This window comes from Hyperolius riggenbachi, chromosome 2 (genome assembly GCF_040937935.1).
Source record: "Hyperolius riggenbachi isolate aHypRig1 chromosome 2, aHypRig1.pri, whole genome shotgun sequence".
In the NCBI taxonomy this organism is placed as follows: domain Eukaryota; kingdom Metazoa; phylum Chordata; class Amphibia; order Anura; family Hyperoliidae; genus Hyperolius; species Hyperolius riggenbachi.
The window spans coordinates 499,097,362-499,107,877 of record NC_090647.1 but is presented as its reverse complement, the minus strand read 5'-3'; positions in this window follow the sequence as shown (position 1 = coordinate 499,107,877).

The following is a 10,516-nucleotide window of genomic DNA, read 5'->3' as shown; positions in this document are numbered from 1 at the left end:
CTATGCTATTGCCCACAGACAGCACAGCAACGATGAGCCATCAAATCTAGGGGAACTACCAGTACCAGATGGTCAGCAAGATGCCTGACATAATTCTGGCCTGCATGCAGGTCATCAAATTGTATTCTACAGACAGTGTACAGCCATGACCAGCCATCAAATCTGGGGACACTACCAGATGTTCAGCGAAAAATCTCGCTGACATCTGGTAGTGTCCCCAGATTTGATTGCTCATGGCTGTCGCTGTACTGTCTGTAGGCTTGCAATTTGATGGCTTGCAGGCAGGCCAGAATTGTGGGCATCTCGCTGACCATCTGACAGAGACTGAGTGGGGAGGACAAGGGAGTGCTAGTGCTGACACATCGGAAGGTCGGAGTATGTAAAAAAAGCTGCTCAGAAATTTGGGAGCCCAGTAATCCCAATAGTAGTAATAATTCAACTAAAAAACACGAGCAAACATATCCGAATGACAATTTATCATCATAATCACCTTAATAGGTATCTATAACCAGGGGAATAGGTCACCGACTTTAAAATTGATACTAACAAAAACAAAAGACTAGAATCCACCTTAATTAAATGATCACAATGAGCTTAATGCAATCGCTCATATATGGCTCAAGACACCAGGATCAGTGAAAGAAGTCTTTATTTATAGCCAGCTCAAGAAAATAAAAACAATTAAAAACAAGCAGCCAGACCTGGTACAAAGGCCCCTAAATAACAAGAATACATAATTGAGTCAAGTGTGTAATGAAACCAATAAATCAATAATTCTCAAGAGTAAAAAAATATTAATGATATATCACTAGAGACCTCTGCTTCAAAACAATATCCCAGGAGAAGCATACAATAATATATATAAATAATTGAATAATTAATGGATTATAAAATTCAATGCTAATAATAAAGTGCCAGTGCTCACAATAATGACCTATCCTCCTGTGCTACACTCAATAATGGGAATTAAAAAACTCTCCACAAGGTCTAAGGTGCAATTAATAAATAAACATGAACAATCAAAAAATGTGCAAAAAATGTGAAAAACAACTATATCAAAAATACATGTACAGCCCCAAAAAGGGGGCACCATGAGGTAGATAGAGTGAAATAAATAGCAAGTATTGCTACTCACAAGTATGAACACGATTGGAATAAATAAACAACCAGCAAGTGAAGAGAGATAATGAAATAAAGCAAGTAGGTAAACACCAAGTGAAAGAAGAATAGCAGCGATCACCATACCAATGAAATAACCCAATGTGTATTAGGTTAGCAAAGAAGTAAACAGACTCACCCAATAAATCAGTAAACAGACACAGGAATGGCTGCACAGCGCTACCCACTAGTGATGGGTCGTTCGCGAACGAGCCGGCTCTAAGAGCCGGCTCTTTGCTGTGAACGACAAGAGCTGGTTCTCAGTATTAAAGGGAAGGTTCAGGGAGGGTGGCTAAAAAATAAAAATCAATTTCCACTTACCTGGGGCTTCCTCCAGCCCGTGGCAGGCAGGAGGTGCCCTCGCCGCCGCTCCGCAGGCTCCCGGTGGTCTCCGGTGGCCGACCCGACCTGGCCAGGCCGGGCTCTTCTGTGCTCCAAGGCCCGGCACTTTTGCGTCCTACGCGGGCACGATGACGTCATCGGACGTCCGCCGGGCTCTACTGCGCAGGCGCAGTAGTTCTGCGCCTGCGCAGTACAGCCCGGCGGACGTCCGATGACGTCAGCGCGCCGGCGTGGGACGCAGAAGTGCCGGGCCTTGGAGCGCAGAAGAGCCCGACCTGGCAGCCGGCCTGGCCAGGTCGGGTCGGCCACCGGAGACCACCGGGAGCCTGCGGAGCGGCGGCGAGGGCACCTCCTGCCTGCCACAGGCTGGAGGAAGCCCCAGGTAAGTGGAAATTGATTTTTATTTTTTAACCACCCTCCCTGAACCTTCCCTTTAAAAGAGCCGATGCCTCAGCCGCCCCACACAGCTCTGATTTGCTGTGTAATAAAGGGCGCTGAGGCATGCTGGGAGATGTAGTTCTCCTCTTGCAGCTTGTAGGAGTGTATAGGGCGGAGCAGTAGCAGGAGGGATTGCCCCAGTCAGAGAAGCAGTCTGGAGTTGTCATGGAGACGGGGGCGGGGCTTTTACTCCGATTCTGATGTGGTGTCTAGTGATTTTTAATGAAGAGCCGATTCAGAGCCGTAAGAGCCGGCTCTTTAATGGGAGCCGATTCAGAAGAGCCGATTCTCCGAGAAGAGCCGGAATTCCCATCACTACTACCCACGCTGTCCCACTAGTTCCGCTGAAGCTGCCAAGGGACAATTTGAAAGAGACGCTGGCGCGATTTAAATATTCCCCCTAGACCCGGCTGCGTCATCAGCTACACCCCACGTGCCGTTAATACGTCAGCACGTGCGGCCAGCCATGCGTAAGTTGAGACGCATAAAACCTAAGTGATACTCATAAACAGCCATATACATGCCATCTAGTGGGCTAATCAAATAGTGCATGGAAAGTCCAATAGAGAAACAATAGGATACATAAATAAGAAGGTTTGCCGCCATCCAGTGGAGAAAAAAAGAGTTTACAAATATGTTAAAAATGAACAAAGATTCTACACAAATCCAAAATGTCTATAGAAACATATACAAGTTTCTGGAGCACATATAAATATTCACAATACATATGATCATAGAAAATGTATTATTATCACATAATTAAGATATTATACTGTATCTTAAAATGCATAAAGTCCCTATATTAAGATACAGAAAGTATTCCAGAAGACAATCCTCCCAATACATAAATTAAATAAATAAATTGTTTTTATTTTCTTGAGCTGGCTATGAATAAAGACTTCTTTCACGGATCCTGGTGTCTTGAGCCATATATAAGTGATTGCATTAAGCTCATTGTGATAATTTAATTAAGGGGGTTTCTAGTCTTTTGTTTTTGTTAATCCCAATAGTAGAATATCAGTAAATTACGGTAACCTATATTTTACTATTAAAGTTTAAAAACAATAGTAAGATATCGGTATTAAATACCGTTATTTTACTATAGCTAAACCTAAGCCTGTTCTCACACTGAACCCTCCCACTACCCATGCCTAACTTTACTAACCCCTGCCCCACACCCTACCTTAACCATCCCTGCTACCGCAAAGCCCCCCATGGCTAACCTTAACCCTTCCTAGGTAGGTTCTCTTTTTACACTACAAGTAAGATATGTGCAGTATGCATAGAATTATTTTTTTTATGATAGTTCTAGCCCTGCTACAGTCGGAGGGACGGTGAACTGGCCTCTAGTTTGCATAGTTTGAAGACCCCTGTTCTATGGTTGAGGCACTCATGCAACAATATCAAAATGTTTGCTCTTGAAACAAAATAACTTTTGTTGGCTGTGGCCACAGTGCGTGTGTACCTGTCACCAGGGATAGAAGCAGTAGGCCTTACCGCTGACAAGCGAATTTTAACTGCAAACTTTGTAAGTACCCAATTGTCTTTCGAATAAATTATCTACTTATGGTAATGCACTATGGAGTGCTCCTTCTTTATCTAGATATGTTTGATTTTCCCTAAATTGGAGCAGCACAGTGCCTAGCTATCACTAAGAATAAGGAGAGGAATTGTGGAAGTGTCTGTGTGCCTCTGGACTGGGAGCGCAAGGATTTTGGTTGTAGTAGGGGGTGTGGCCTGTGTTGAGGGGTGGAGCTTAGGGGGCCAGAACCCCTTTGCCTTCAGGCGCCTGTCATCAAGATGGCGCCGGACTCGGACGCCTCGGCCACAGGGCTCCGGCCTTTTTTGCTTTTTTAATCTTCCTCTCCTCCACTCACCTCTGTGTTTCCACCTCTTTCCGAGGTAAGAGGCGGAGGACATGGGCACTGCTGGCCTGGCTCTGGTTCAGCCACGGATTCCGGCATATGACGGCGGCGAGAGAGATCAGCTGTCGGGGCCGGCGAGAGAGATCAGCTGTTCGGGGTCAACGAGAGAGATCAGCTGTTTTCGGGGCCGGCGAGAGAGATCAGCTGTTTCGGGGCCGGCGAGAGAGATCAGCTGTTCGCGTGTGCTTAGGCATGGAGAGGCAGCGTTGATCCGCTGCCGCTGCCTCGGACCACCTGCGCCGAACCCATCACGGCATTGATGGCCCCCAGCATGTTCCAGCCATCCAGTTCCGGGGACGACGCTGTGGAGGCCACCGGCCACCCTGCTGGTCGGGTGCGACCGGCTGCACACAGGCACAGGCACCATCGTCGCTGCCCCGATCCAGCCCCTTTAGCCACCGCCACCTCAAGGGAGAGCTGCCGACCCAGAGGTCAGTGTTCCACGTGGTGCGGGCCTATGGTACATGGCCTGTACAGAGGACGCCGCTCTCGGCTGTTCAGGCCACCGCGTTCAGCTGATGCTGAGCCGCTGCCGAGGAGACCAGGAAGTCACATGGAGGGAGGTGACAGCTGCAACAGGAGCCGCCGATTAGAGCAGCATGGAGCCCGGGAGACAACCTACAGCAGCTTTTCTGCCGCCGCTCCCCAGCCAACCAAAGCCACGTGGAGCCTCAGCCATGGATAGCTCCTGGGTCTGAGTGAGGGCCTTTTCAGCCTTTTCAGCCACCAGACACTGTAGCAACCATCGGGACGCCAGCAGCCATTAGACCCTTGCTCTCCTTTACCGCTGCCCGAGCCTCTCAGGGTCAACAAGTTACCCGTGATCCTGCACTCCACCACCACTGTGCCTGCAGCCCCATTGTTGTACATCAGCTGCACGGACAACCATTGGGACTTTTTGACCAGGCCACTAGCCAGCTGCAGCAGTGCCCAGGGACTATCTCTCCCCTCGGTCAGCCTTTGGGACTTTTTGACCAGGCCACTAGCCAGCTGCAGCAATGCCCAGGGACTATCTCTCCCCTCGGTCAGCCTTTGGGACTTTTTGACCAGGCCACTAGCCAGCTGCGGCAATGCCCAGGGACTATCTCTCTCCTCTCCTCCTCTCTCTCTGCTCTGTCCTCACTTTCTCTCTCATCTTATCTTCCTTCCTTTTCTCTTGCATCTTCTCTCGCATCTCTCTCTCTTCCCCAGGGTTGGACTGGGGGGGCATCTGATTCAAGTATTGCTGCAGAAGCGTTTGAGTGCCTATACGGCAGCGGATTAGCCCCTCCAGTGCTTCTCCTGGGTCCACTTGTAAGCTTCTATTCTCTATATCTCTCTACGCTTCTTTTCCCGGAATCCTGGGGGGCATCCAATTAGCTGCAGAGCTGTTGAGCGCTGCAGAGAAGGTAGCGCTCCACTCAAATAGCACTGGATGTCTCCTCGGGACCTTCCACTACGTAACTATGTAACTAAGTATTATGTTCCATGCACTGTGTACTCACTACTAAATGTAATGTACATTACTGCTTGCGTTTTGCTGTACCATCACCGACCCAGTATGTGCCAAAAATAATTCCGGGTACAACCCCCGTTGTACTTGGCGAAATAAAGTGATTTTGATTCTGATTCTGATTGACAGTGCAAGCTGTGAAATGAAAAACAAATTCCAAGACACAAAAGGGTGAGAGAGCCCTGCCCTTGTGAGCTTACAATCTAAAGGAATGGGGAGAAACAAGAGGTTACATTTGTTCAGTTTTAATGTTCCAATTTTAAATATCACTGTTTCAGAGATATGCTGAAATGACTCTAGAGTAAAAATTTTACTGTTACGAGTTTTCAACTGGCGTGCACTAGCTGCCGGGTACACTCATCTCCCAGCATGCACTAGCGGCCGAGGATACTCATCTCCTGGCATGCACATGCTGGGGACACTCATCTTCCACCATGCATTAGCTGCCGGGTACACTCATTTCACGGCATGCACTAGCGGCCGAGGACACTCATCTCCCGGCATGCACTATCAACCGGGGATACTCATTTTCCACCATGCACTAGTGGCCAGGTACACTTATCTCCCGACATGCACCAGCGGTGGGGACACTCATCTCCCAGCATGCACTATCAGCGAACCCAGTTCGCGAACTTCCGCGGAAGGTTCGGTTCGTGTAAAAGTTCGCGACCCCCAATAGACTTCAATGGGGAGGCGAACTTTAAAAAATAGAAAAAATTATGCTGGCCAGAAAAGTGATGGAAAACATGTTTCAAGTGGTCTAACACCTGGAGGGGGGAATGGATGAGTGGGATAGACACCAAAAGCCCCCGGGAAAAATCTGGATTTGATGCAAAGCAGCGTTTTAAGGGCAGAAATCACATTGAATGCTAAATTGCAGGCCTAAAGTGCTTTCAAACATCTTGCATGTGTATACATCAATCAGGGAGTGTAATTAGAGTTCTGCTTTACACTGACACACCAAACTCACTGTGTAACACGCCGCAAACAGCTGTTTGCATAGTGACGGCCGTGCTGGACTGGTGCGCACCATGACCAGAGTGCAGGCCGTGGCAGTTTTCCAGCCCATATGGTCGCCGGGCTGTGGTAGCTCAATGATAGAACAACAGTGACTGTCCAGCTGATTGAATTTGGTCTGTCCACAATGAAGCAACAACCTTATTATCTTCTTGTATGTAGGTAGGCATAGGTAGGAGTCCCAGTATAGGTAGGTAGGCATAGGTAGGAGTCCCAGTATAGGTTGGTAGGCATAGGTAGGTGCCTCAGTAGTTAGCTAGGCATAGGTAGGAGACCAAGTATAGGTAGGTAGGCATAGGTAGAAGTCCCAGTATAGGTAGGTAGGCATAGGTAGGTCCCCTAGTATAGGTAGGTTGGTAGGTGTCCCCGTATAGGTAAGTAGGTGCCCCAGTCGTAAGGTAGGCATAGGTAGGTGTCCCAGTATAGATAGTTAGGCAGGGCCTGGCTGGCTCAGTAATAACAATTACCAAGGTCCAGCTGCAACAGATAGGGCTGTATAATGTCAGTGTCAGTGAGCAACACACACACACACACAAAAAAAATCAGGAAAACATTAGCTCTCAAAAGAGAGCTGAGGGGTGCTATTTTAGCAATAACAATCATCCAGGAGCAAGCCAAGAGCCTAACTAATCTTTCCCTAGGAGAAAAAATCTGCAGCAGCTCTCCCTAGTCTGTCTATTTGCAGCAGGCACACGAGTGAGTGTCATGGCCAGCGAGCCTGCCTTATATAAGGGGGGGTGGGGCTCCAGGGCTTAGTGTAGCCTGAATGGCTACAATGTGCCTGCTGACTGTGATGCAGAGGGTCAAAGTTGACCCTCATAGTGCATTATGGGGCGAATCGAACTTCCGCAAAAGTTCGCCTGGTGCAGGCGAACGCGAACCCCCAAAGTTCACCTGGAACCGTTCGCTACATCTCTATTTTCCACCATGTACTAGCGGCCAGGTACACTCGTCTCCCAGCATGCACTAGGGCTGGGGTCACTCATCTTCCGGCATGCACTAGCGTTGGGGACACTCATCTCCCAGCATGCAATATCAGCCGGGGATACTCATCTTCCACCATGCACTAGCGGCCAGGTACACTCGTCTCCCAGCATGCACTAGTGGGTGGGGACACTCATCTCCCGGCATGCACTATTGGCTGGGGACACCTTTATCTTCCGACATGCACTATTGGCTGGGGACACTCATCTCCCGGCATGCACAAGCGGCCAGGGACACTTATCTCCCGGCATGCACTAGAGGCTGGGGACACTCATCTGCCAGCATGCACTAGCGGCCGAGGACACTCATCTCCCGGCATGCACCAGCCGCTGGGGACACTCGTCTTCCACCAAGCACTAGCTGCTGGGTACACTCATCTCACGGCATGCACTAGCGGCCAAGGACACTCATCTCCCAGCATGCACTATCAGCCAGGGATACTCATCTTCCACCATGCACTAGCAGCCAGGTACACTCGTCTCACAGCATGCACTAGCGGCTGGGGTCACTCATCTCCCGGCATACACTAGTGGTGGGAACACTCATCTCCCGGTATGCACTATTGGCTGGGGACACTCATCTCCCGGCATGCACCAGCGGTGGGGACACTCATCTCCCAGCATGCACTATCAGCCAGGGATACTCATCTTCCACCATGCACTAGCGGCCAGGTACACTCGTCTCCCAGCATGCACTAGCGGCTGGGGCCACTCATCTCCCGGCATGCACTAGCGGCCGGGGACACTCATCTCCCGGCATGCACTAGCGATCGGGGACACTCATCTCGTAGCATGCACTAGCAGCTGGGGTCACTCATCTCCCGGCATGCACTAGCGGTGGGGACACTCATCTCCCGGCATGCACCAGCGGCTGGGGACACTCATTTTCCACCATGCAGTAGCGGCCAGGTACACTCGTCTTCCACCAAGCACTAGCTGCTGGGTACACTCATCTCAGGGCATGCACTAGCAGCCAAGGACACTCATCTCCCAGCATGCACCATCAGCCAGGGATACTCATTTTCCACCATGCACTAGCGGCCAGGAACACTCGTCTCCCAGCATGCACTAGCGGCTGTGGCCACTCATCTCCCGGCATGCACCAGCGGTGGGGTCACTCATCTCCCGGCATACACTAGTGGTGGGAACACTCATCTCCCGGTATGCACTATTGGCTGGGGACACTCATCTCGTAGCATGCACTATCCTCCTGGGACACTCATCTTCCACCATGCACTAGCGGCCAGGTACACTCGTCTCCCAGCATGCACTAGCAGCTGGGGTCACTCATCTCCTGGCATGCACTAGCGGTGGGGACACTCATCTCCCGGCATGCACTATTGGCTAGGGACACTCTTCTCCCGGCATGCACTAGCGGCCGGGGACACTCATCTCCCGGCATGCACCAGCGGTGGGGTCACTCATCTCCCGGCATTCACTAGTGGTGGGAACACTCATCTCCCGGTATGCACTATTGGCTGGGGACACTCATCTCGTAGCATGCACTATCCTCCAGGGACACTCATCTTCCACCATGCACTAGCGGCCAGGTACACTCGTCTCCCAGCATGCACTAGCAGCTGGGGTCACTCATCTCCCGGCATGCACTAGCGGTGGGGACACTCATCTCCCGGCATGCACTATTGGGGCTGGGGACACTCTTCTCCTGGCATGCACTAGCGGCCAGGGACACTCATCTCCCGGCATGCACCAGCGGTGGGGACACTCATCTCCCAGCATGCACTATCAGCCAGGGATACTCATCTTCCACCATGCACTAGCGGCCAGGTACACTCGTCTCCCAGCATGCACTAGCGGCTGGGGCCACTCATCTCCCGGCATGCACTAGCGGCCGGGGACACTCATCTCCGGGCATGCACTAGCGATCGGGGACACTCATCTCGTAGCATGCACTAGCAGCTGGGGTCACTCATCTCCCGGCATGCACTAGCGGTGGGGACACTCATCTCCCGGCATGCACCAGCGGCTGGGGACACTCATTTTCCACCATGCAGTAGCGGCCAGGTACACTCGTCTTCCACCAAGCACTAGCTGCTGGGTACACTCATCTCAGGGCATGCACTAGCAGCCAAGGACACTCATCTCCCAGCATGCACCATCAGCCAGGGATACTCATTTTCCACCATGCACTAGCGGCCAGGAACACTCGTCTCCCAGCATGCACTAGCGGCTGTGGCCACTCATCTCCCGGCATGCACCAGCGGTGGGGTCACTCATCTCCCGGCATACACTAGTGGTGGGAACACTCATCTCCCGGTATGCACTATTGGCTGGGGACACTCATCTCGTAGCATGCACTATCCTCCTGGGACACTCATCTTCCACCATGCACTAGCGGCCAGGTACACTCGTATCCCAGCATGCACTAGCAGCTGGGGTCACTCATCTCCTGGCATGCACTAGTGGTGGGGACACTCATCTCCCAGCATGCACTAGCGGCCGGGGACACTCATCTCCCGGCATGCACCAGCGGTGGGGTCACTCATCTCCCGGCATTCACTAGTGGTGGGAACACTCATCTCCCGGTATGCACTATTGGCTGGGGACACTCATCTCGTAGCATGCACTATCCTCCAGGGACACTCATCTTCCACCATGCACTAGCGGCCAGGTACACTCGTCTCCCAGCATGCACTAGAAGCTGGGGGTCACTCATCTCCCGGCATGCACTAGCGGTGGGGACACTCATCTCCCGGCATGCACTATTGGGGCTGGGGACACTCTTCTCCCGGCATGCACTAGCGGCCAGGGACACTCATCTCCCGGCATGACCTAGAGGCTGGGGACACTCATCTACCGGCATGCACTAGCGGTCAGGGAAACTCATCTCCCGCCAGGCACTAGCGGCCGGGAACACTCATCTCCCGGCATGCACTATTGGCTGGGGACACTCTTCTCCCGGCATGCACTAGCGGCCAGGGACACTCTTCTCCCGGTATGACCTAGAGGCTGGGGACACTCATCTACCGGCATGCACTAGCGGCCAGGGAAACTAATCTCCCGCCATGCACTAGCGCCCGGGAACACTCATCTCCCGGCATGCACTAGCGGCCGGGGACACTCATCTCCCAGCATGCACTATCCTCCAGGGACACTCATCTTCCACCATGCACTAGCGGCCAGGTACACTCGTCTCCCAG